At 60.3% G+C, this 23,806-nt stretch overlaps 1 long non-coding RNA gene across 2 annotated transcripts in view; it reads right to left on the minus strand.

Annotated features, from left to right (window-relative positions):
* Positions 1 to 17,285, minus strand: part of LOC103346834 (uncharacterized) — a 51,397-nt gene extending 34,112 nt beyond the window's left edge. The window contains exon 1 of one of the 2 annotated variants that reach the window (XR_007916916.2): positions 14,817 to 17,285. This is a non-coding gene — a long non-coding RNA (uncharacterized lncRNA). The remainder of the gene's footprint in view (positions 1 to 14,816) is intronic. The other variant, XR_007916915.2, reaches the window with a different exon arrangement.
* Positions 17,286 to 23,806: the final 6,521 nt, after the last annotated feature.

Below are 23,806 nucleotides of genomic sequence, written 5' to 3' on the forward strand. Positions count from 1 at the left end.
ACCTCGTGCTAGGTCACGGGGCTCCCCACCCCCATCTCAGCCTTGGCACCGCAGTCACAGGGGCACCCTGGGAACTCCAGACTCCCTCTGTGCACATGTCCAGGTCCCTCTGACCACAGAGATCCGGGGTAGGACCCAGAGGGTCAGCAACACAGCTCAAGGCCAGGATGTGGTGTGGGGAGGAAGGCGGGGCTTGTTTATTTTTTTAAAACATATTTATTTGAAAAGCAGAGTTACAGAAAGGGGGGGGGGGGACAGAGAGAGAAGAGAGAAAGGATTTCCGTCTGCTGGTTCACTCCCCAAATGGCTGCAATGGCCGGAGCTGGGCCAGGAGACAGGAGCTTCATATTGTCGCCCATGTGGGTGCAGAGGCCCAGGCACTTGGGCCGTCCTCCACTGCTTTCCCAGGCCATTAGCAGGGAACTGGATTGAAAGTGAAGCAGCTGAGACCTGAACTGGCACCCATATGGGATGCCAGCAATGCAGGCCACACCCTTTATGCCACAGCAGTGACCCTCGGAAGGCAGGGCTTGTAACTTCCCCCCAAATACTTCCCCCTGTGTGTGTGGCAGCATGAAAGGGCCAAGCCTCCCTGAGAGAATATTCCAGCTCTGTCCCTGAACTGGGGGCACTGGGACTGAATCTGAGACCCTCCGATGTCAGGACCCCTGGCCCCTGGCCTTCACTCTGCCTCAGACCTGGAGCTCTGTCCCAACATTTAGTCTTGAGTTCAGCAGACCTTGGTGGTCACTGGAGACTGTGGACGCCTGTCCATCACTGGCCCAGGTCTCAGTCCCACTGCTGGTGCAGAGAGAGGAGCCGGGAGCTGCAGAGAAGCCCTGGAGCAGGCTGGGTGCTCAGGCCCTGGAGCCAAAGGCACGCAGGCTTGTGGGGGCAGCAGGTCACTGCGGGGGAGGAGCACAGGCTGTCCTGTAAGGACAGGGCTGTGGGGAGCAATCGGGACTGGACTAAGTTACTGGAATTAAGACTTATTCTATGCATCTGCTCTCCCACAATATGGCGCTGGGAGAGGAGAAAACAGCTTCTACACAGCTGCCTCCAGTTCAGCCAATAAACTGTAGGACTTGCTCCTGATTGGAGGAGAGCAGCGTACTCGGCGTGTGGGCAGCCGAGTTGGGATTGGCGGAGGAGGACTATAAAGGAGGAGAGAGACGGCATGCAGGAGGAACATCTAAGGGGAACACCTGTGCAGCCCCCGAGAGAGCCGGCCGGCGGTGTGCTGCTCCCCTGCGGAAGTGGGGAGAGTGGCCAGGGGGAACCGCCCTTCCACGGAGGTGGAAGGGACAGTAGCCAACCCGGGAAGAACCAGCAGCAAACCCGGGGAGGGCCGAGCAGACGAAAGAACAACGCAGGGTCCTGTGTCGTTCCTCCACGAAGAGGGGGAGCGACAAGGGCTACCCCAGGGAGAGAAGTGACCCAGAGGGACCCAAAGGAGGCAGGAAGTGGAGCATGGTGCTGGAGGCAGGGCACACGGAGAAGCCACTAAGGAAGCAGCCACTCGGCTCCCACAGGCAGCCCAGGCACAGACAGCACAAACCCCAGACTCAACCACTGGTGCTCTGGTCTTCGCAGGGTCAGGATTCCCTGCTCCTGGCCACACAGCAAGCAGACCTAGAATTCTTTTTCAGAATTCCAGCACAGCTCTTCTGCCAAAACCCGGAAGAGCTAGACACACACACAAATGATTCACGCCTGATGTTTTCACTGAGGAAAACATGCACACATACATCAAAAGCTAAGTTCCTCACATCCACTGAGACTCCCCAAGTGCTTAGAAAACCAATCTCAGGGTTAGGATAGCTGTGTAATCCAACAAAATAATAGAACAAAGCCAACCATTGTGGTGGGAAGGGAAGGGCCGGCTGGCCGCAAAGGGTCCTGGAAGGCACCACTGTAGCCCCAGAAACAGTCCTGGGTTGTCCACTCTATGCCAGTACTCACGGCCCAGACAGGCTGGGGGGATCCCAGGACTGGAGTTGGGGCTGCCAGCCATGCCCTGGGGACCAGGGCTGGAGAGAGGAACTCAGCCAGACAGAGCTCCCCACACAGGGGCGGCAGAGGAGGAACCAGAAGGGAGGCATCCTTGGGGGTCTGAGAGTGGGGGTGGGGACGAGTGTTGGTTTTACCCAGAGGCTTCCCCTCGACCACTGCCCAGGAGAAAGCAACTTGCACTTTGTGTCTTGGCTCCTGCTCCTGCCTATGACCCTTCCCGTTCCTTGGCCCCACAAAGAAAAGAGAAGGAGCCCTGTTAGGGGCAACCGTCTGGCACAACAGCTAAGGGGCCACCTGGGATGCCCACATCTCCTACCTGAGTGCCTGGGTTCCCATTCTAACTCCCTGCTGATGCGCATCTGGGAGGCAGGAGTGGGGCCTCAAGTACTGGGGTCTCAGCCACCCAGGTGACAGACCCACATGGAGTTACGGGCTCCTGGGGGGCCTGGTCCAGTCCCAGCTGTTGTGGGCTCTTGGAGTGAACCAGCAGATAGGAGGTCTCTGTGACTACCTTCCAAATAAAATTAAATTTGAAAAATCAAAAATAAAACACAAAAACGCGTCCCTGTGTTTGTAACAGACACGTGGCCTTGCTTATGCCAAAGGCTCCACGGCCACGGCCGTTGCTGCACAAAGACGCCTCCTGCCAGGTGCCGAGCCCACAGTCAGAGGAGTTTCTCGGCGTCCACCGCACCTGCAGACCTCCCAGGGGTCGGCTCCTCTGCTGGGATCTGAGCGGGCCTAGTGGTTTCTGAGGCTGTCGGGTAAGACTGGGAAGACTGTCCTGGTCTCTCGGGGTATTTGCTCTGGGAACCTGCAGCCCCATGTGGGCATCCGGCCACTTGGTGGCCACAGAAATGCCAGAAACATGCCCCAGGCAGCAGCTAGGGCTGCACACGGCCTCTCCAGCCCCCACCTGGCCCCCACCGCCCGAGAGACCCCACGTGAGCACCGCCCAGCCTCCTATCCTAGGATGCTTGCGTCTGCCTGGGATGTTTTGTGATGAGCGTCACAGGGGATGGGTCGCACATCAGAAAGAGGTCCAGCTGGAAGCGGACTCTCAGAGACCCAGGAAGTTCCACTTCCACCCTTGAACTGCCACTTGCAGAGCCGCCTGTGAGGGCCTGGGCTCACGCGTCCTAACGGAGCTCGAAGTGGAAGGAGTGGGCCTCGGGCTGGAACTCACTCACCCGCCTGCCCACCTTCCACCAGGACAGGAAGCCAGAACGGCCGCCCCTGCTCCTGGGCGTGCCCGCGTCCAGACCCGAGGGCCAAGGCAGCCTCTTGCCAGTCCAGAAAGTGGCTGATGCTGGGCCGTCTGAGTGTGTGGCAGGATCGGATGCTGGACGCCTTGTGTGCCCCAGGGAGGAGCTGGTGGGGACTGGGGCAGCACACATCAGCTGTCGCAGACAGGAGGGGCGGCTTCTGGAAACAGGCCTCGTCCCCTGGAACCACAGCAGATGCACGGAGGGCAGCAGCCTCCGGCCGTGCCTACAGCTCAGAGGTGTGCATCCGGGGCAGTGGCAGGAGGAGGGGCCTCGTGGGGACAAAGGGTCTGTGCCCCCCCCACACCCCGCACTGAGCAGAGCAGGAGCCGGGAGCCCCTCCCCGCTCTGAGGTGTGTGTTCCGGGAAATGCGAGTGTGAGTGAGGGTCTCTGTTTCCAGGGGGCCAACTTCACCAGATCAGAAGCGCTGTGTCCTGGAGGACAGCTCACTGGTCAGCTCTAAACCCCACAAGTCCCACTCACATTCCACGGGATGCCATGAAGGTGCTTTGCTTCCAGGAGCACCTGGGGCCTCCCTCGGGGCCTGTCCGCACCCCACCCTCTCCCGGCCAGGGGGTGGGATGGGCAGGGACCCCACTCCCTGGCTCAGGCACCAGCTCCAACCCTGTCTTTGCTGAAAATGCTGAGATTTCTCATCAATAACAATCTTTGTTAATTTTCACTTTGAAAAACACTGCATTAAAATACACTTGTCAGGGCCGGCGCTGTGGCACAGTGAGTTAAAGCCCTGGCCTGAAGCACTGGCATCCCATATGGGCACCGGTTCTAGTCCCAGTTGCTCCTCTTCCAATCCAGCTCTCTGCTGTGGCCTGGGAAAGCAGTGGAGGATGGCCAAGTCCTTGGGCCCCTGCACCTGTGTGGGAGACCTGCCGGAAGCTCCTGGCTCTTGGCTTTGGATCAGTGCAGCTCCAGCCATCATGGCCATCTGAGGAGTGAACCAACGGATGGAAGACCTCTCTCTCTGTCTCTACCTCTCTCTGTAACTCTTTCAAATAAATAAAATAAATCTTTTTAAAAAATAAAATACACTTGTCTTGATGACTGAGTTTGGGTGCCTGTGGGGAGCAACTCGGACTAGACTAAGTTACTGGAATTAAGACTTATTCTATGCATCTGCTCTCCCACAATATGGCGCTGGGAGAGGAGGAAACAGCTTCTACGCAGCTGCCTCTTGCCAACTTGAGTGATGACCTCCAGGAGCTGATCCTGCTCCTGATTGGAGGAGAGCAGCGTACTCGGCGTGTGGGCAGCCGAGTTGGGATTGGCAGAGGAGGACTATAAAGGAGGAGAGAGACGGCATGCACCAGGAACATCTAAGGGGAACATCTAAGGGAACACCTGTGCAGCCCCCGAGAGAGCCGGCCGGCGGTGTGCCGCTCCCCTGCGGAAGTGGGGAGAGTGGCCAGGGGGAACCGCCCTTCCACGGAGGTGGAAGGGTCAGTAGCCAACCCGGGAAGAACCAGCAGCAAACCCGGGGAGGGCCGAGCAGACGAAAGAACAACGCAGGGTCCTGTGTCGTTCCTCCACGAAGACGGGGAGCGACAGGTGCCAAATTGAATTGTGGCGCTTCCACCAGAAGGGAGCGATTCAGATGCCTCCTCTGGCCCCGCCCAGCTCAGTGGACCCCGGGGGCACCTGGTGCCTCCGAGTTGTGAGATCTCTTCCTGACGGATCCACCCGGGATGCATCCATAGTTGTTGCTCACCCGTGACTTCAAGTCCTGGTCTGAGCACCGGAGGAAGTCAGTGAACAAGACAGACACAGCCTTCCCCGGGACCACACACAGGCGCAGGGAGTCAGGCTCATCATGACGGCAACAGCAGAGGCCCCGTGTGGAGGATCAGGCAGGGCAGGTGCGAGGGCTTGGTGAAGGAAGGGCTCACCACACAGGTGAGTTTGGGTGAAGCCTGGGAGGAACAGATACAGCGGCTAAATAAGTAACAGGAAGCTGGCAAGGGGCTGAAGGTGGGGACTTGAGGCAGAGGGGACGGGCCAGACCCCAGGGGGCCCAGAGCCCCACCCCATCCAACCCAGAGACCTTGAAGAAAGGCAGCAGGGCCCCGGGGGCCCAGAGCCCCACCCTTCCAACCCAGAAACCCTGAAGAAAGGCAGCAGGGCCCCAGGGGCCCAGAGCCCCACCCCATCCAACCCAGAGACCCTGAAGAGAGGCAGCAGGGCCCCAGGGGCCCAGAGCCCCACCCCATCCAACCCAGAAGAGAGGCAGCAGGATGGACTGACTCCTGTTCGGCTACAATATCCATGAGGGCATCCACGTTGGAGCAGACAAGTTTAACAGCTGCCCTCTGCTGAGTCTTCCAGGTCCCGTGGAGCCGGTGATGCCAAGGCTAACAGGGGCGGACACAGGCCTTCAGCAGTGTCCCGGACAGGGACTTGTCCCCACGCCTGTCAGCACTGCCCTGTGTGGCCACAGGTCACCCAGAACTTTCTTCTCAGCATGACTGCAGCCTGGGACAGAGTGGAGACACCAAGGGGCCCAGGGAAGGGGACTGCACCCCCCAGGCCCTCTGGGTGGCTGCCTGGGAAGTGTGCAGCTGCGTGGGGAGTCCCGGACCCACTAGGGAGCCACTCCTGGGACGCCCACTTTGTTCCAGGTCCCAGCCCTGGAAATCAACCTGGGTGGCCACGGGGGAGCAGAAGGCCATGAGGCCACTGATCTTGAGCTACTCCTGGGGGTGGTCAAGGGCAGGTGAGACCCAGGCAGGAAGGGTGGGAATGTGAGGGAGCCATGCCCTTCCTCCCTGTCTCCACAGCCCCACCCCTCCTGTCAGCAAAGTCCCTTCCAGACCTCCCGCGTCCACCAGAACTGGAGTCGCTCGCACGCCCCTGCTCTGTGAGCAGGCCGCCCAGCGCACCGCCACTCACCGACCGCACCTGAAACACGGCTCTCACTGCTCTAATTCAGCACTTCACACCACGCAAGGGCTGTCCTGGGGCCGGGCTCATGGCACAGCGGGTTAAGCCACTACTTGTGAAGCCAGAATCCCACATGCAGCGCTGGATTGAGTCCTGGCTTCTGGTTCAACTTCCTGCTCCAGCACCAGGGAAGGCGGCAAGTGCTTGGGTCCCTGCCACCCACAGGGGAGACCTGGATGGAGCTCCTGGCTCCTGGAGCCAGCCTGGCCCAGCCCCAGTCACTGCGGCCATTTGGGAAGCGAACCAGGAGGTGTAAGATTTCTCTCTCTCCCTCTCTTTGCTTTTCAAGTAAATAAACAAATATTAAAAAAGAATCAAACCAGGAAGCGATATTGACACATGGCTAATCTTGCTAGATAATCACATTTACCTAACCTCCAAACCTCCTAAGCCTGTCCAGCTGACCCAATGTTCCCTTTAAAGTAAAGTGACCCTGGCAGTGAGGCCACGGAGCTCAGCCTCCCCGGTCCCCACTCCACAGTCAGGCGGGGCCCTTGTCCCATGAGCACTCAGCTCTCAGTGCATCGCGAGACCGCTGGCCACTTGCGGCACAGAACTTCCTCCACGTGGCTGCCTCGAGATTCCTCGTGACATCTCGGCAGAAGCACTGAGGCAGGGAGCCCGTGTCCTCCCCACACCTGCAGGACCTCTGTGGGTCTCCAGTACAAGCCTGGCTGAGCCGTGCCCTGGGGGGGGCCCTGATCTACAGGGTGCAGGGACGTGCAGCTCACGGTGTCAGGGGCACACCAGACGACGGGAGCGGTGCAGTCTCCCTATCTGGGGACTCCCAGAGCCTCCCAGGAAGGACCCAACCCAGAGCTGCCCTCTCCTGGGGAGCTGTGAGGAGGAAGGACGGGGACAGGGAGCAAGGGCCTGAGATCACACGGTAGGACGGGAACAACTCATGGAGGCTGGGGCACAGCGGGTGCTCCCTCGATGGGGTCTGGGGCACATAGTAGGTACACCCCCTCAATGGGGTCTGGGGCACACAGTGGCCACACCCCACTATGGAGTCTGGGGCACACAGTAGGTACACCCCTTCAATGGAGTCTGGGGCACAAAGTAGGTATACCCCCTCAATGGGGTCTGGGGCACACAGTGGGTATACTCCCTCGATGGAGTCTGGGGCACACAGTGGGTATACCCCCTCGATGGGGTCTGGGGCACAGAGTAGGTATACCCCCACTATGGAGTCTAGGGCACACAGTGGGTACACCCCCTGGATGGGGTCTGGGGCACACAGTAGTTATACCCCCTCGATGGAGTCTGGAGCACATAGTAGGTATACCCCCTCGATGGGGTCTGGGGCACACAGTGGCCACACCCCACTATGGAGTCTGGGGCACACAGTGGGTACACCCCTTGGATGGGGTCTGGGGCACACAGTGGGTATACCTCCTCGATGGAGTCTGGGGCACACAGTAGTTATACCCCCACTATGGAGTCTGGGGCACACAGTGGGTACACCCCCTCAATGGATTCTGGGGCACACAGTGGGTACACCCCCTCAATGGAGTCTGGGGCACACAGTGGGTACACCCCCTCAATGGAGTCTGGGGCACACAGTGGGTACACCCCCTGGATGTTTTCTTCAAAGCCCACAGTGAGGACCAGAGGGCTTTTCTCTTATTTCCAGATGCAGGCAGAGGTTTTCCCATGGGCCCAGACCAGCCCTGGAGCTGCCGGCAGCCCTGGAGCAGGTAACGGTGCCTTGCAGCCCTCTGCCATGGGGGATGAGGAGGCTCTAACCGCTAGCCCTCTGACGGGAGAGGAATCTTGTTGGAATTTGCATGTATTTCACAACATGTGAGGCTGAACATGTGTTCCTGTGTTGAGCGGCGGCTTCTCTATTTTTGCCTAAACAAGCAGAAGGCGGGAGAAAGAGCGGGATCAGAGGCACTGGGAGCAGAGGCAGGCAGGGACCGCCCTCAGCAGGTGCCCGCGTCTGCAGGGCTGAGCATCGCTGGACAGAGTCCAAGGAACGGTCAGAGCAGGATAACCAAGCGAGCTGTGCTGGGGGGACCTCCGTACCTCAAGAGCGACTTCCAGGAACAGGTGGGACAGCAAAGGGTGCCCTCTCCAAATAACACGTGAGGCTCACACGAAAGCAAACCAGCGAGCACAGGCCCTGCACGTGCTCCGGGAAGGAACCAGTCGGAGTCCAACCACATTCCTAACAGGCCATCGGAATTCACGAGCAGTTGCAAAACCAGTCTCACCTCCACGGCCAACCCCAACCACATCCCACAGATAGAATGCATTCCCGTTTCCACAGATAGGAATCAGAGCATTACTGGAAGCTGTCTGCATTCTAAAGTGCCGTGAGGTGGCTCCCGGACAAATACAGGCCCCAGGGGACTCAGGTGACCGGGACAGCAGCGGACCCGGTCATCAGCCAACCAGTACTGGTTTTTTCCTTACAGTTCCCATTTCAATCTTTCCGTTTTCTTCAACAGGGCTGCTCAGAGCAAGCACTCATTTCTGTCTGTGCACAGCCGGCGCCTGAGGAGCCCTGGCCTGGGTGTTGTGGAAACGGAGGAGCCCAAGGCACAGGCTTCAGTGGGGGAGGGGCTGCACTGCCCAGGAGGGGAGACACACGAGGTTGATGATGACGACGATGGCAGCTGACGGCCCGGAGGTGCACTCGGGGGAGCCACACAGAGCCCTTGAGGCGTCCATTCTGGAGGTGGAGGGAAGCCAGCAGCTTCCCTTTTCCCAAAGCAGGGCTGAGACCCCTGGAGGAGGCTTGGGGGGGGGGGGGCGGTCGGTGTGCCGTCCCTTGGTTAAAAATAAAAGGCCGTGCCGCAAGCCACAGCCCAGGCACTGCTTGTGGGGGTGTGCAAACCGCCACTGCCACCTGATTCTACTGACCCATCACAGGTATCTGGGGAGTCTGGTGGGGAGCAAAGACCACAGCCCCACACACGCCAGCTGTTGGCAGCTGACGCCCGGAGCTGCGTGGCCGCTGAGCTTCTGCGCTGGCCTGGGTGAGCTGACCCCACAGAAACCTTCACTCGCCCTTGGAGAAAGCTGTGCAGAACCTTCCGACTGCCGGCGGCTCGGGGGCCTGACCATGCCGGTGGCTGAGGGCTCTGCCCGCGTTCCTTCATGGTTGTCTGTCTATGTGCACCTGAGTCTGGGCCTTTCACCACCAACACCACCTCAGGCGTCTTTGACAGGGGCTGCCTCCTGGCTGCAGACCCAGCATCCGCAACTGTCTGGAAATGTACGGTCCCTACGCTGAGTGAGCGGCAGGTGCCACCTCACAGGGACTGCTGTGAGCTTCAGCCTCCCCTTCCTGTCCTGCCTCCTTACTCCCACGCCAGGCCTTCCAGGGTGCAAGCCAGGCCTGTCGCCTTCACTCAAATCCCCATCTCGGGGTCCGCTACTGGGACCCCGGGCTGACAGCAGCCCTCACTCCGACGCGAGTATCCAAACTGGGTGAGAGGCAGAGAGTGATAGGGGCACGGCCACGTCACCTGCATGGGTGCAGTTGTCCTACACAGTGCAGGATACACCTCCTACAGCCCAGAGGGAAAGGGGGGGAGGGGAGGGGGGGGTCCCATGTTTTACACAGGACGCTGACAAGCAAAGCGCAAGGTGGACTCCCATCCTCTAAAGGAAAGAGAATCTCACCCGGCGCGGGGAGAGGTCTCCCTTTATGTATTTCAGGGAAGACACTGACACCTGTGCTCTCCCACCCACGTCCCCTGGGTCTGCAGGGCACAACTCAGAGTCCGTTCAGGTCACCGGCTGCCCCTGCTGCCCGAGCACTTGAGCCCGGTTAGGCGTGAGAACCACGAGACAGTCACGGCGGCTCCTACACCTGCTCCTGTCATCTCACTACAAAACTGAACACAGTGGGAGCCAATTACACACCCGTGGGGAACAAGACAGCCTTTCTGTGCACACTCAGCTGAGCAATTTGAGAAACCAAGAGATAGGCAACACGGATACCCAGTTAGATACAGATGAACTAACTCTTCAAAAATGACACATAATCGTGAGTATTTAAGAAATCTGGGTCTGTGCACACTTTGTATACTTCCAAAGAACACTGAAGCTGGGAGCAGAGAATGACAGATTCAGGGTGCGGTTTGCTCAGCACACGCCCAAGCAGCACACCATCGTGAGTGTGGAGGCCCGGATTCAGGAACCGTGCCAGGTCCGGGGGCGGCCTTGGGCGGGGGTGGGGATCTGTCTGGGAGGGGCCTCCCGGGTCTGTTAGGAACTGGCTCCCCAGCACAGGTCCCCAGAACCCACCAAGGTGCACTGATAAAGCCAGGGTTCTAGCTCAGTACCTCTGTTACAAAGTCAGTGAATATGTATCTACACAGTTTCAAGTCGAAAAGGTCTGTGTGTTTGCTTTTGTATTCTTTTTTATTGCCTTCCTAAAATAACAGTTCCTAACGGGAAAGTGTTTCTTCTGTCCGTTGCTCTCGGAGTGAAAGAATGAGCGTGCTCCCACTTTCATTCGTTTTCCTCTGCAGACCCCTGCATCTGCACGAAAGGGGAGGCGCCCCCCGCTTCACAGCAGGGACTTTTCTGAATAGAAATTCAACCGAGGGGCCAGCGCTGTGGACAGTGGGTAAAGCCGCTGCCTGCGACGCCAGCATCCCAGGTGGGCGCCAGTTCACATCCCAGCTGCCCCACTTCCCCTCCAGCTCCCTGCCAATGGCCTAGGAAAGCAGAAGATGGCCCAGGTGCTTGGGCCCCTGCACCCACGTGGGAAACTCGAATGAAGCTCCTGGCTTTGGCCCGGCCGTTGTGGCCATTTGGAGAAGGAACCAGCAGATGGAGAGTCTCTGTCTCTCCTTCTCTCTCTGCAACTCTGATTTTCAAGTAAAATAAATAAATCTTGAAAAAGAAATTTAATAGAAGCTGAGGTCACATGAATATTTGGAGCGTCTTCTAACTCACAGAGAATGCCTGTCCCTGATAGTTCTGACGGAGCAGGGAAAGTCATGGAGTCCACGGGCCCAGTGCCGGCCCACAGGGGTTGGCAGCCCCTGCCCTCACAGGACTCCAGCTGTGCGCCGGGGAGGTCAGGGACCCTACTGTCAGCAGTGGCAGTGAGCCTGCCAGACAAACGTGTGTGATGGCGATGACAACTTCGCTCATTCGAAAGACACCATTTCAGGCCTGCACCTGTCCCGTTCAGACAGGTGGCCTCTGAGCACAGGGACGACCACTGGGACAAGTGGCAGAGCAAGGAGCTCTCTGTGTGCACCCCCACCCGTCTCCCACCACAGCTGCATCCTCTCCCAGGCCCCGGGGGTTGGGGAGCCGGGGTTTGCATCTCCTTCTCTGCAGCCTGGTGCCTGGTGGACGGACAGCTGCAGGGAAGGAGCGAGGCCAGGCCCTGGGCAGCCAGGAGCCCACAGAGCTTTCCTGAGCAGGCTCAGCTTCGAGTGTGGGCAGCACAGACATTCTGGAAGGAGTCGTCTCTGCCTTTGCCGCCAACCCAGGGTGGTGCTCAGGGCAAGGGGGCAGAAACAGCCACTTGGGAGGCCTGAGTGGCCCTGCCGGCTCTGGCAGCCTGGCCCTTCTCAGACCCGGACGGTGCCACGCTACAGGCTGACCCAGACTCAGCCCGACGCAGAGGTGGGGCAGGGCCCATGCCAGGCTGCAGCCACCTCCTGCAGCTCCCTTCGCAGAAGGCTTCCGGTTAGCGGGAGGCTCTGCCCACCCCGGGGTTCAGGTATCAAGGGGGGTCTGATGCACGGCTCTGCTCACTCCATGAACTGAGGCGAGAGGATTCCTCGACGACCTGGCCCCTAATCCTGGCCTGGGAGCGCAGCCCTGTCTGACTGACAACTCCGGGCACTCCCTGTGGCCACCCAGAGGGACTCAGTGGCAGCCTGCAGGGACTCAGCCCCAGGAGAGCAGGCAAAGGCTGTCACCGAGTCCCAGTGCTCCAGACAGAGCCTGGCATGTGGACAGGTCCATGATGACTGGCGGGAGGGAGGAACGGATTGCCAAGAGGTGTGGGGTGCAGCGGGGGTCACCGTGCTGGTCCATGACCCCCTTCCCTCCTCTGGGTCAGGGCTCAGCGCTCTGCAGGTGCAGTCCTGCCTCCTCCAACCCCGATTCAAACCAGACCTGCCTCTCAGGTTCCTGCCCCTCTGCAGCTGCTGCTCACCCTGGTGCCAAACCACCCTTACCCCCTGCACATCCATCACCTGGAACGCGGCTAGGGAAGGAGGAGACGCGAGCGGTAGGCCCCACTCTGCCCATGAGAGGCTGCAGGAGAGCTGGCCATGGAGGTCCCTGCTGGAGACTCAGACCAGGGTCCCCGGCAGCACAGATACCAGACACAGCCCCCGGCCCCAGGGTTTGCCAACCACGGAGTCTGATGGCTTCAGGGAGGTGTTTGCAACATCCTGGTGCCTGGTCCAGGTCACCAAAGCCTCAGCCCTGGCAGGAAGCCCCCGACCAGACAAATAAGAGGGAGGGGGAGGCTCTGTCCACACCGCAGGCTGGTGAGACACCCCCACCCACAACACGCTGCCACCTGCACCTGGCCTCCTCACGTCTCCCCAAAGCAGCTGAGCACACGGGGCCGTTTCTCCTTGGGTATTGGTAGCCATACATTTGCCCAGGCCCGCTCTCTTGTACCGACCCTTCACGGACTTTGCTTGGAGAGTTTTTCCCCTCGTCCCCCAGGGGCAGCTGGGGTTCTCTCAGACGTGGTCAGAGGTGTGACTGAGACTCACGTGGGCCCCACAGCTTGCAGACAGTGAGGTGAAGAGCAAAGCCAATCTACTGCCGCTCAGCGGGAAGGCAGCGTCGGGCGGAGCCGGCATCCCAGCTGCTGCGGGGCAGTAGGCTCTGACCCCACACCCACCACACACACACAACTGGGACAGGGCTAACCCTGGCTGGCCCAGCCCAGCCCAAAGCTATTGTGGCCAACAGAGACCCAGCATGAACTGAAGCTGAGACCACCTCCCACTGGGTAAAACTGGCGTGCATGTGTCCAGAGACATGCCCCTGGCATCACAGTGGACACCGTGTCCCTCCATGGGCCCTTCCCTGGGCACTGGAACCAGCCCCAGTCCCTCCCCAACATCTGAGACAACTGTGGATATGACCGATCCTTTACAGGGTTGCCCCCCGACACACACACAGCACAGCCACAGGGCTAGGCCAGTCTTGCAGGGCCCTGAGCTGACAGTTTTGCCTCCAGGCACCTTGTCCACTGCTACCTGCTGTGGGCACCTTTCAGCCCACTCTCACACCAGGAGGGCCTGGGATTAGGGCTGTGTGACATGAGTGTGCGCTCAGAGCAGGACATGGGGCAGTCAGTCCACATCCCCACCGCCGTCCCGGGGCTGCCAGCCCCTCAGCTCATCTCTTTCGACCAAAGCCTCCTTTTTATTTCTCATCCACGAACCCCACACCAGTGTTAAAACACTGCGGCTCAGCCTTTAAGCAATGACCGCTTTCCCAAGTCAGCCCCAGAGTAACGTGGACCACACAGACCCTGGCCGGCACAAGATCACCAGGTGACGCCAGCCAAGCCAGGACGGCATCAAGACACAGGGGCGTGCTGGGCAGCATTCCTGGGGTGCCTGTGGGATTCCAAGGCTGTCGGAACACTCTCGTCAGCCACGGTCAGCGTGCGTCACCACATTGGTTTTCCGTTTCCCTGATGACCAAGGACGCAGGGCACTTGGCCACCTGTGCCCCTTTTCTTGTCCTTGTTTTGTTGTCATCAACTTCAAAGGCAGAGTGACACAGAGCACGAGAGAGCGAGAGCGAGAGTGAGTGAGTGAGCTGTACCAGGCCAGAGCCAGGAGCCAGAAACTCCACCAGGGTCTCCTGAAGGGGGCCAGGGGAGTATCCATTTTGCTCCAGGCTCTCGTCATGCACAAGGACAAACATGCTGACATGTACAAGGTGCGCAAAGTGATGAAGTTTATTCACGAGGTGGGCAAGTGCACACACACACGCGCGTGCGTGCGTGAACATGGGCTGCCCAACCAGAAGCAGCCATCAGGAGTGGGCAGAGGCCCGGAAGATAGCCTGAGAAGAGACAGCCTCGGTGGGAGAGGGCCCCTCCCAGTGGTCGGTCTGCGGTATGAGGTGGGGCGGGGCCCCTCCAGGCGTGAAGCCCCCTCCACAAGCTCCACTGGGACCTCGGCATCCGTTTATCATGCCCCCTCTAGGTCATGGGTGAAACAGATGCATCCTGGGAAAGGGGACGTTGTGACTGACAAGCAGGAAGGTGGGATTATCCATGCGACTGTGACCTTCAGCTCAGCAGCCCTGGCTGGCTGCCTGCCTACGCCCGTCACTCCCACACGGGCAGGGTCCAGACACCTGGGCCGTCGTCCTCTGCCTTCCCAGAGCACACACAGAGCCAGGCTCGATCTGACCGGAGGGGCCAGGCACCCTAATACGGGCAGTGGGCATCCCAGGAGGTGACTGCGCCACACGCCCTCCCCGTCTGCATTTTGAGCAAACACACAAAGCTCTCCGCCCAATTTCCATCAGGTTGTCCTTTCAACACCGACTTGTGGTGCCTTCCATCCTAAAAGCAAGCTCGAAGTGTTTCTCTCCGTCAGCAGCCTACTTACCTCTTCAATGTGCGCTGTGATGAGCAGAGGTTCTACCTGGTCGGAAAGCGATCCCACCTCCAGATATCCCCAAGGAGGGCGAAGGCAGCGTCCACACGAATGCCGGCGTCCTGTGTCCCCGCCAGCCTCGTTCAGAACAGCCCACAACTCGAAACACTCCAATGTCCACCGAGAAGAGTGAAAAGAAACCGGACTGCAGCCACTCAGGGAAGGCCCACTTGGCCATAACAAGATGGAGCCATGGATTCCCACGGTGGACGGACAGCAGCATCCACGGAGTGGAAACCCACAGAGGTGCGCCTCTGGCTCTGCTGAGGAGGAGCCCCGGGGAAGCCAGCGGCCACCTGGGCCTGACCAGGGCGGGGGGGGGCGCTCTGGAGACACTCATGTAGCCCCACGGTGCGGGCCTGCCCACGTGGGCGCTCACATGTGCCAAAACTGCGCACAACGTTTGCAGTGTGTCTATCACTCCTCCATGGAGGAGATTTTTAAACAGGAATGAACACTGCCTCTGCCTCTGGCTCAGCACTGCGCAGTTAGGCACCTGGGGCTCCCAAGGGCGCGGACTATCCGTGCGTTCTCAGGCGTGCAGGGCTGGGGCACTTGTCCCAGGAGCGCCAGCCCCTGCTCACCCTCAGGTCATTCTGCACCCAGGACAGGAGCACGGGACACACCAGCGCCATCCAGGGACGGGTGCACGGGACACACCAGCGCCATCCAGGGACGGGAGCACGGGACACACCAGCGCCATCCGGGAGGGACCTGGTGTGGGGGCTGGGGACTGCCGCGAAGACGCGGAGGGAGGGACCAGAGAAGACTCCAGAGACACCCTCCGATGGGGGCGGGCGCAGCAGCGGGACCACCAAGCGCAGAGCGGTCCAGAACAGCCCGACGCGGGAGTGGGCCTGGCTTTCAGCGGAAACAGAGCCGGGAGCAGGGCGCAGAGACGGCCCGGCAGTGGGAGCGCCGCACCGCCTCACACGCCTCACGCCGCACGCCTGCCGCACGCCTGCCGTACCCCTCACACCACACACCTGCCATACCCCCACACGCCTCATGCCACACACCTGCTGCACTGCCTCACACCCCTCACAGCACACACCTGAAACACCTCTCACACCACACACCTGCCTCACACCCCTCACAACACACACCTGCTGTACCCCCACACACCTCACCCCACACACCTGCTGCACTGCCTCACACCCCTCACAGCACACACCTGAAACACCTCTCACACCACACACCTGCCTCACACCCCTCACAACACACACCTGCTGTACCCCCACACACCTCACCCCACACACCTGCTGCACTGCCTCACACGCCTCACGCCGCACACCTGCCGCACCACCTCACGCGCCTCACACCGCACACCTGCCGCACACTTCACACACCTCACACCACACACCTGCCGTACCCCCACACGCCTCACGCCGCACACCTGCCCCACCCCTCACCTCACACACCTGCTGCACTGCCTCACACCCCTCACAGCACACACCTGCCACACTGCCTCACGCCCCTCACACCACACACCTGCCACACCACCTCACACGCCTCACACCACACACCTGCCACACCCCTCACGCCCCTCACACCGCACACCTGTCGCACCGCCTCACACCACACACCTGCCGCACCCCTCACGCCCCTCACACCTTCCGCACTGCCTCACACACCTCACGCATCTCACACCTGCCGCACCCCTCGCACCCCTCACACCACACACCTACCGCACCGCCTCACGCGCACCCAGTGATGAGCGGACCCCGCGCAGTCTCCGGGGAGGCGGAGCCCTGGGCCGGACAACTGCGGACAAGCCACACCTGACTGGGCAGTGGTTACCCCGACGCGGGGCTGCAGGCGTCAGCAGCACAGCGCGCGGGACCTGAACTCACAGCCGGGGGACCCCACGCGGCTCCAGCACCCGCCTCGCCGGCGCCCCGCGGCCACGAAACCCACGCCGCGCCCGGGGTTCCCGGAGCCCGCACGCGCGTCCACGCAGTCCCTCCCCGTCCCCGCACCCACGGCCGCGGCTGCCCGCGCGCACCTGCCTCTTGCGTGGGCTTCAGGAAGTTCCTCTCCGCGCAGAAACAGCGGAGCCCGCACGCCGCGTCCCCGCAGCGCGTGTTCCACGGCCTCCGGCAGACCCCTCCGCTCCGGGTCCCGCAGGCTGGCGGAGGGGCTGCGCCTCGCGACCCCGCGCGCTCCGGGCACCCCATCTGCGACGGACAGGTCGCCGCCCTCAGGGGGCCACGGGCCCAGGAGCTCCGTTCTATTCTCGCTCCTTTCTGTGCCCAAAACGGAAAACAAAACCGAACGCTTGCAGCCCTCGGGGATCCCGGGCCCCCAGCCCTGGAGCCGGCGCCGCGGACCGGCGAGAGCGCAGACGGGGGTCCAAGCCCCGCCCCGGGCGCCGAGGCCCCGCCCAAAGCCCGGGACGCCCGGCCGAGTCCGCGGGACGGGGGCGGAGCAGCCAAACGCAGACTTGAGCTCAAGCCCCTCCCCCGGGCGCCGAGGCCCCGCCCACAGCCCGGGACGCCAGGCCGAGTTCGCGGGACGGGGGCGGAGCAGCCAAATGCAGACTTGCGCTCAAGCCCCGCCCCGGCGCAAGCCCCGCCTACGATACTGAGGCCCGTCCACATCCCGAAACCAGCCGTTCCGCCCCCACAAACAGACCCCGAGCCCCACTCCAGGCGTGGGTGAAGCGTCGCTCTGCGCGTGCGCGGAGCCGCTCCCTCGGCCACTCCGCGTGCGTTCGCGGCTGCACTGGGTGCTGTGGCGGCCGCGCGTCCCTGAAGTCCCCGGTCTGTTGTTAGTGCAGGACTTTCCTCCGCGAGGGGACGTCGCAGAGCTGCGCTGTCCGGGCCGCGCCGCGGGCTGCGTGCGGGAGTGGGCGAGGCGCCTCGGCGGGAGCCCGGGATGCGGTGCAGAGACCCTCGAGGAGGGGGCGTGGGGCCGGCGGGGTGCGCAGAGCTGGCGGCCTGGCCTCGTGGGGGTGGCTGGCGCCCCGGCGTCCGGGCGAGCGCCCAGGTGCGCCCTGCGGTCAGTTTGAGGTCGCTGTGGCTGCACAGCCCTTCCCGGAGGCTGCTCCGCCCGCCTCACGCCCGTCCTTGCGCCCTGGGGGCTCCCTGGCCCCATACATGCAGCATTCAGAGGCGTCTGCGGCATCAGCAGCTGGTGTCCCCCTTTTCAGACTCAGGATGAAGGCATGACCCGGCCCATCAGTGTCCCCGCGGTGGGTTGGGTGACGTGGCCTGCGCAGGGTCCCTGACTACTGGGCTGCCAAGGCCTCAGGTGACGGCATGGTGAGGGGCAGGAGGAACCCGCCTCACCTGCCTTCGTGTGCACCTGCCCTGGAGACCCTCCGGACGCTTTCACGGAGCTGGGTCGGAAAAACCGTTTCCCTGGCAGGAAGCCCGTGTCTGCCACGCTCCTCCTCGTTGTCAGATTTTTCTTCTTTCAGACTGTCTTTGGTAATTCACAAGCAAACGACCTCCACCGTGACACCGGCCCCACGTCCCCTCGAAATGCCCACTACCGTAAGGTGGGAGTGGAGCTGGTGTGTTAGGAGGTGCAGTTTCCTTGGGAGGCAGCTCGTATATTTTATCTGTAATCCCTTGGATAATGTTGTAAACCAGTGTTTATAGCACCACCTAAGAGCTTTGTAAATAATGGATTTTAATAATGAAAAACTGTTTTAGACTAGTGCGCGCTGGGAAGAATTCACAAATAAGAGGGGAGGAGACCTGTAAGTGAAAGGAGCAACCACCATGACAGGGCAGGCCACGGAAACAAGACAGGGGCCACGAGGGCAGAGCCACGGAAACAAGACAGGGGCCCCCAGGACAGACAGGGCCACCGAAACAAGACAGGGGCCCCCAGGACAGACAGGGCCACGGAAACAAGACAGGGGCCACGAGGGCAGAGCCACCGAAACAAGACAGGGGCCCCCAGGACAGACAGGGCCACAGAAATAAGACAGGGGCCCCCAGGATAGGGGCCACAGAAACAAGACAGGGGCCCCCAGGACAGACAGGGCCACGGAAACAAGACAGGAGCCCGAAGGACAGAGCCACAGAAACAAGACAGGGGCCACGAGGGCAGAGCCACCGAAACAAGACAGGGGCCACGAGGGCAGAGCCACCGAAACAAGACAGGGGCCCCCAGGACTGACAGGGCCATCGAAACAAGACAGGGGCCCCCAGGATAGGGGCCACAGAAACAAGACAGGGGCCCCTAGGACAGACAGGGCCACGGAAACAAGACAGGAGCCCCCAGGACAGACGGGGCCACGGAAACAAGACAGGGGCCCCCAGGACAGACAGGGCCACGGAAACAAGACAGGAGCCCCCAGGACAGACAGGGCCACGGAAACAAGACAGGAGCCACAAGGGCAGAGCCACGGAAACAAGACAGGGGCCCCCAGGACAGACAGGGCCACGGAAACAAGACAGGGGCCCCCAGGACAGACAGGGCCACGGAAACAAGACAGGGGCCCCCAGGACAGACAGGGCCACCGAAACAAGACAGGGGCCCCCAGGATAGGGGCCACAGAAACAAGACAGGGGCCCCCCAGGACAGGGCCACGGAAACAAGACAGGGGCCCCCAGGACAGACAGGGCCACGGAAACAAGACAGGGGCCACGAGGGCAGAGCCACGGAAACAAGACAGGAGCCCGAAGGACAGAGCCACGGAAACAAGACAGGGGCCCCCAGGACAGACGGGGCCACGGAAACAAGACAGGGGCCCCCAGGACAGACAGGGCCACAGAAATAAGACAGGGGCCCCCAGGATAGGGGCCACAGAAACAAGACAGGGGCCCCCAGGACAGACAGGGCCACGGAAACAAGACAGGAGCCCGAAGGACAGAGCCACAGAAACAAGACAGGGGCCACGAGGGCAGAGCCACGGAAACAAGACAGGGGCCTGAAGGACAGACAGGGCCACGGAAACAAGACAGGGGCCCCCAGGACAGACAGGGCCACGGAAACAAGACAGGGGCCCCCAGGACAGACAGGGCCACAGAAACAAGACAGGAGCCCCTAGGACAGACAGAGCCACAGAAACAAGACAGGGGCCCCCAGGACAGACAGGGCCATGGAAACAAGACAGGGGCCATGAGGGCAGACAGGGGCCACCAGGACAGACAGGGTCACGGAAACAAGACAGGAGCCCCCAGGGCAGACAGAGCCACAGAAACAAGACAGGGGCCCCCAGGACAGACAGGGCCACGGAAACAAGACAGGAGCCACGAGGATGGACCATAGTCTCCAGGTGGATGGAGCCACAGATACCAGGACATCCACAAGGGAAGACAGAACTGGGGAACAAGGCAGCAGCCACCAGAGCTGGTAGCCACCGAAATGAGGCAGCAGTGTCACCAAATGCTGGTGTGCTATAGGCAGCCCAGCTCCTGCCACATGTCCACTGCTCGCCTGGTCTGAGCAGTGATCATCAGGTGGGAACCCTTGTCACTGTAAACGCAGGCACTCGCACCAGGCTCGTGTCCCCTCCGCTCTCCAGGTCCCACTGTCCTGTGCTGCCAGGGCTCGTGTCCCCTCCGCTCTCCAGGTCCCACTGTCCTGTGCTGCCAGGGCTCGTGTCCCATCCGCTCTCCAGGTCCGGACTGTCCTGTGCTGCCAGGGTCTCCCTGCTCTGCCTCCTGCCTTCCCACTGCTGTCTGAGGATCATTTTGTGCAGCCGATAGAGGCTGTTTTATGTGGTGGCCGAAGCCAGATCACCCTGGCCTGTGGCTCTCTGCAGTGTGGATGAGGGTCCTGTTGTCATCTGGGGTCGGGTCAGGATTTTTGTAATTATTATTATGCACAGTTGTTTCTTTGATATGCTGCCACATTGACATTTCCTTCAGAAATGGGGTATCCTAGGCCACTTCTGACTGGGCTGTGCCAGCCTGGAGTGGGTGCCGGAAGGGGCACCGTGACGCTCACGGGGAGAGGCCGAAGCTTCTCAGGGCCCAGAGGAAAGCTTGACTGTGTCCTGCCTCCTGCCGGGGCTCCCCACTGGCAAAACTGGAAGCCAGAGGCCAAGGAAGCCCCCGGATGAAGCTCCACAGGCCAGCTCCCCACTGAGCCCCACGCCCAGGGGAGGTGGTGGGAGAAGTGGCGATGGTGCAGGCTGAGTTGACTCCATCACGCTGTGACCCTGAGGGACAGGCTGGCATTTAGAAACAATGAGCCGGTTCAGCCGGGAACCGCTGGCGGGACAGGAGCAGAGGTGGCCATGGCCGGACAGCAGTGCACCTTCCTGGTCAGACGGCCAGAGCTTCCGGCAGACATACAGCTTAGCCAAAGACCACACAAGTGCCTCGTGGGAGTTGGCTGGCCACTTGGAATCAATCACAAAGAAGGAGTATCATGTGCTGTGTTGTTTGTAAAGAAGGGGCTGTGGATGTTGGTTTCATTAAGGTTATAAATGTGTGTGCATGTTACCAGCACAGCACAGCACATGCTAGTTTTACTCCACGAGTAACTCTTCCTTACTTATTATAGCAAATGCTTATGGGTTTTGTGTCTGCACTTACGCAAAGTCCAGTTTTGTTTTTTGTTTTGTTTTGTTTTGTTTTTTTTACAGGCAGAGTTAGACAGTGAGAGAGACAGAAAGGTCTTCCTTCCGTTGGTTCACCCCCCAAATGGCCACAACAGCTGGTGCTGCAGCGATCTGAAGCCAGGAGCCAGGTGCTTCCTCCTGGTCTCCCATGCAGGTGCAGGGCCCAAGCACTTGGGCCATCCTCCACTGCCTTCCTGGGCCACAGCAGAGAGCTGGACTGGAAGAGGAGCAACCGGGACTAGAACCCGGTGCCCATATGGGATGCTGGCACCGCAGGCGGAGGATTAACCTAGTGAGCCACAGCGCCGGCCCCAGTCCAGGTATTAATTATTATGTTCAGTGGGTTTCTAAGGACATGGACTTCATCATGCAACCAGATTTGCATAGTTTGGGGGATTTTTGGTCATTGTATGTAACACCGTCCTAACTGGCAAATCACTGATTAGTGCGGCAGGTGATCCGTGGTCTTCCCTGAACACACAGTGGCAAATTGTCGCCCTCAGGAAGTTGGCACTTGGTGGACATCCTGAGGGTGACGTACGCATCAGTTCCATCAGAGACTCCAGAAAGGTCACAGGGCCAGCGTGACGGACAGACCTGCTGGGTTACCAGGATGTACTTACCTGAGATAACACTGGCATAGTTTGAAAATATAAAGCAAACATGAGCTGCACTGGCCAAAGCCCACATCTCATTTAGTCACCAAGGAGTGCTTTCATATTTTTAAGATGTGCAGTTAACCAAGCTGGGTGTGTAGCCTAGTGGTTAAGGTGCGCAATGTCCCTTGTGGCAGGGGTCAAACTGCCACTTGGAAGTGCCACGTTCCATACGGGAGTGCGTGGGATCGAGTCCCAACTCTATTTTGTTTTTTAAGATTTATGCATTTATTTGAAAGGCAGTGTGACAGACAGAGAGACAGCTCGCCAGCCTGCTGGTTCACTCCCCAAATGGCCTCCATGGTTGGGACTGAGCCAGCCTGAAGCCAGGAGCCTGCAGCTCCATCTGGGCCTCCCACATGGGTGGCAGGGGTCCAAGTACTTAGGCCATCTTCCACTACCTTCCCAGGTGCAGCAGCAGGGAGGTAGCTTGGAAGCAGAGCAGCCGGGAGGTGAACCTGTGTCCCATTTGGATGTAGGCATCATAGGTGGTGGCTTAACATGCTGCACCACAACACAGGCCCTGCTGCACTGCCGCGCCAGCTTCCTGCTAATGTGTCTGCGAAGCCACAGATGATGGCTTGAAGCACTGGGTCTCTGCCGCCATGGGAGACCCGGATGAGCTCCTGCCTGGCTCCTGGCTCCTGGCTCCTGGCTCCTGGCTCCTGGCTCCTGGCTGGCCCATCCCTGGCTGCTGTTCTCTTCCCACCCCCATCACTCTACATTGCAAATCATCAATTTTTAAAAAGATTGATTTATTTGAAAGACTTGGAGAGAGTGAGAGAGAGGGCTTCCATCTGCTGGTTCACTTCCCAAATGGCCACAATGGCCAGAACTATGCCAGGCCAGAGCCAGGAGCATCACCGGGGTCTCCCCTGTGGGTGAGGAGGCCCAAGCACTTGGTCATCGTCCGCTGCTTTCCCAGGTGTGTTATCAAGGAGCTGGATGGGAAGTAGAGAAGCCAGGACTCAAACCAGTGCCCCGTGGGATGCCGGCACTGCAGGTGGCAGCTTAATCTGCTGCACCACGGCACCAGCCCCTCAAATAAATAATTTTTTAAAAGCTTCCAAAAACTTTTGAAATACAGATGTCTGTGTCTCACATCAGAGTGCCTGGATTTGAATCCTGGTTCCAGCTCCTGTCTCCAGCTTCCTGCTGTGCACCCTGGGAGGCAGCTGCTGACAGCTGAAGTAGTGGTCTTGGTACCCACCTGGAAGACCTGGATACGTTTCTAGCTCCAGCCCCGGCCACTGTGGGCATCTGGAGAAAGAACCAGAGGATGGGGGAGGCCTCTTGCTCCCTCGTGGTTGAATAAAGAAAGGTGCACAAAAATAGAAAAAGTACAGTTAGCCTAAAACCTGCCGTCAGACTGCTTGGTCTCTGAGCCTCGGTGCCGGGCTGCCTTTGGCCAGTGAGACGTCCTGCAGCTGCCAGCACCCTGCCAGGTCCCTGCCAGGGCGCCACCGTGGACACTGCTGATGACCACAGTGTCCTCTGCGTTCCTCTGTGCCTGGGGGCTTCTGGGCTTCAGCATCTGTGGTTCTCGGGGAGCAGTGTCTTCATCCGTGTGTGTGTGGGCGAGCGGGAGTGATTTCCTCACGGAAGCCTGGTGCAGGCACAGGGCTGGGCTGTGACGGGGGCTCAGCCTGCAAAGCCCCCAGGACGCCAGCCGCGGGGACCTCCTCCCAGGACTGGCCCTCACGTCCGCAGCCAGACCTGGTTGGGAGCGGAGGGAAGGAGGGTCAGAGAGTTCCGCTTTC

The sequence above is a fragment of the Oryctolagus cuniculus genome, chromosome 19, assembly GCF_964237555.1.
Source record: "Oryctolagus cuniculus chromosome 19, mOryCun1.1, whole genome shotgun sequence".
NCBI classification, from domain to species: domain Eukaryota; kingdom Metazoa; phylum Chordata; class Mammalia; order Lagomorpha; family Leporidae; genus Oryctolagus; species Oryctolagus cuniculus.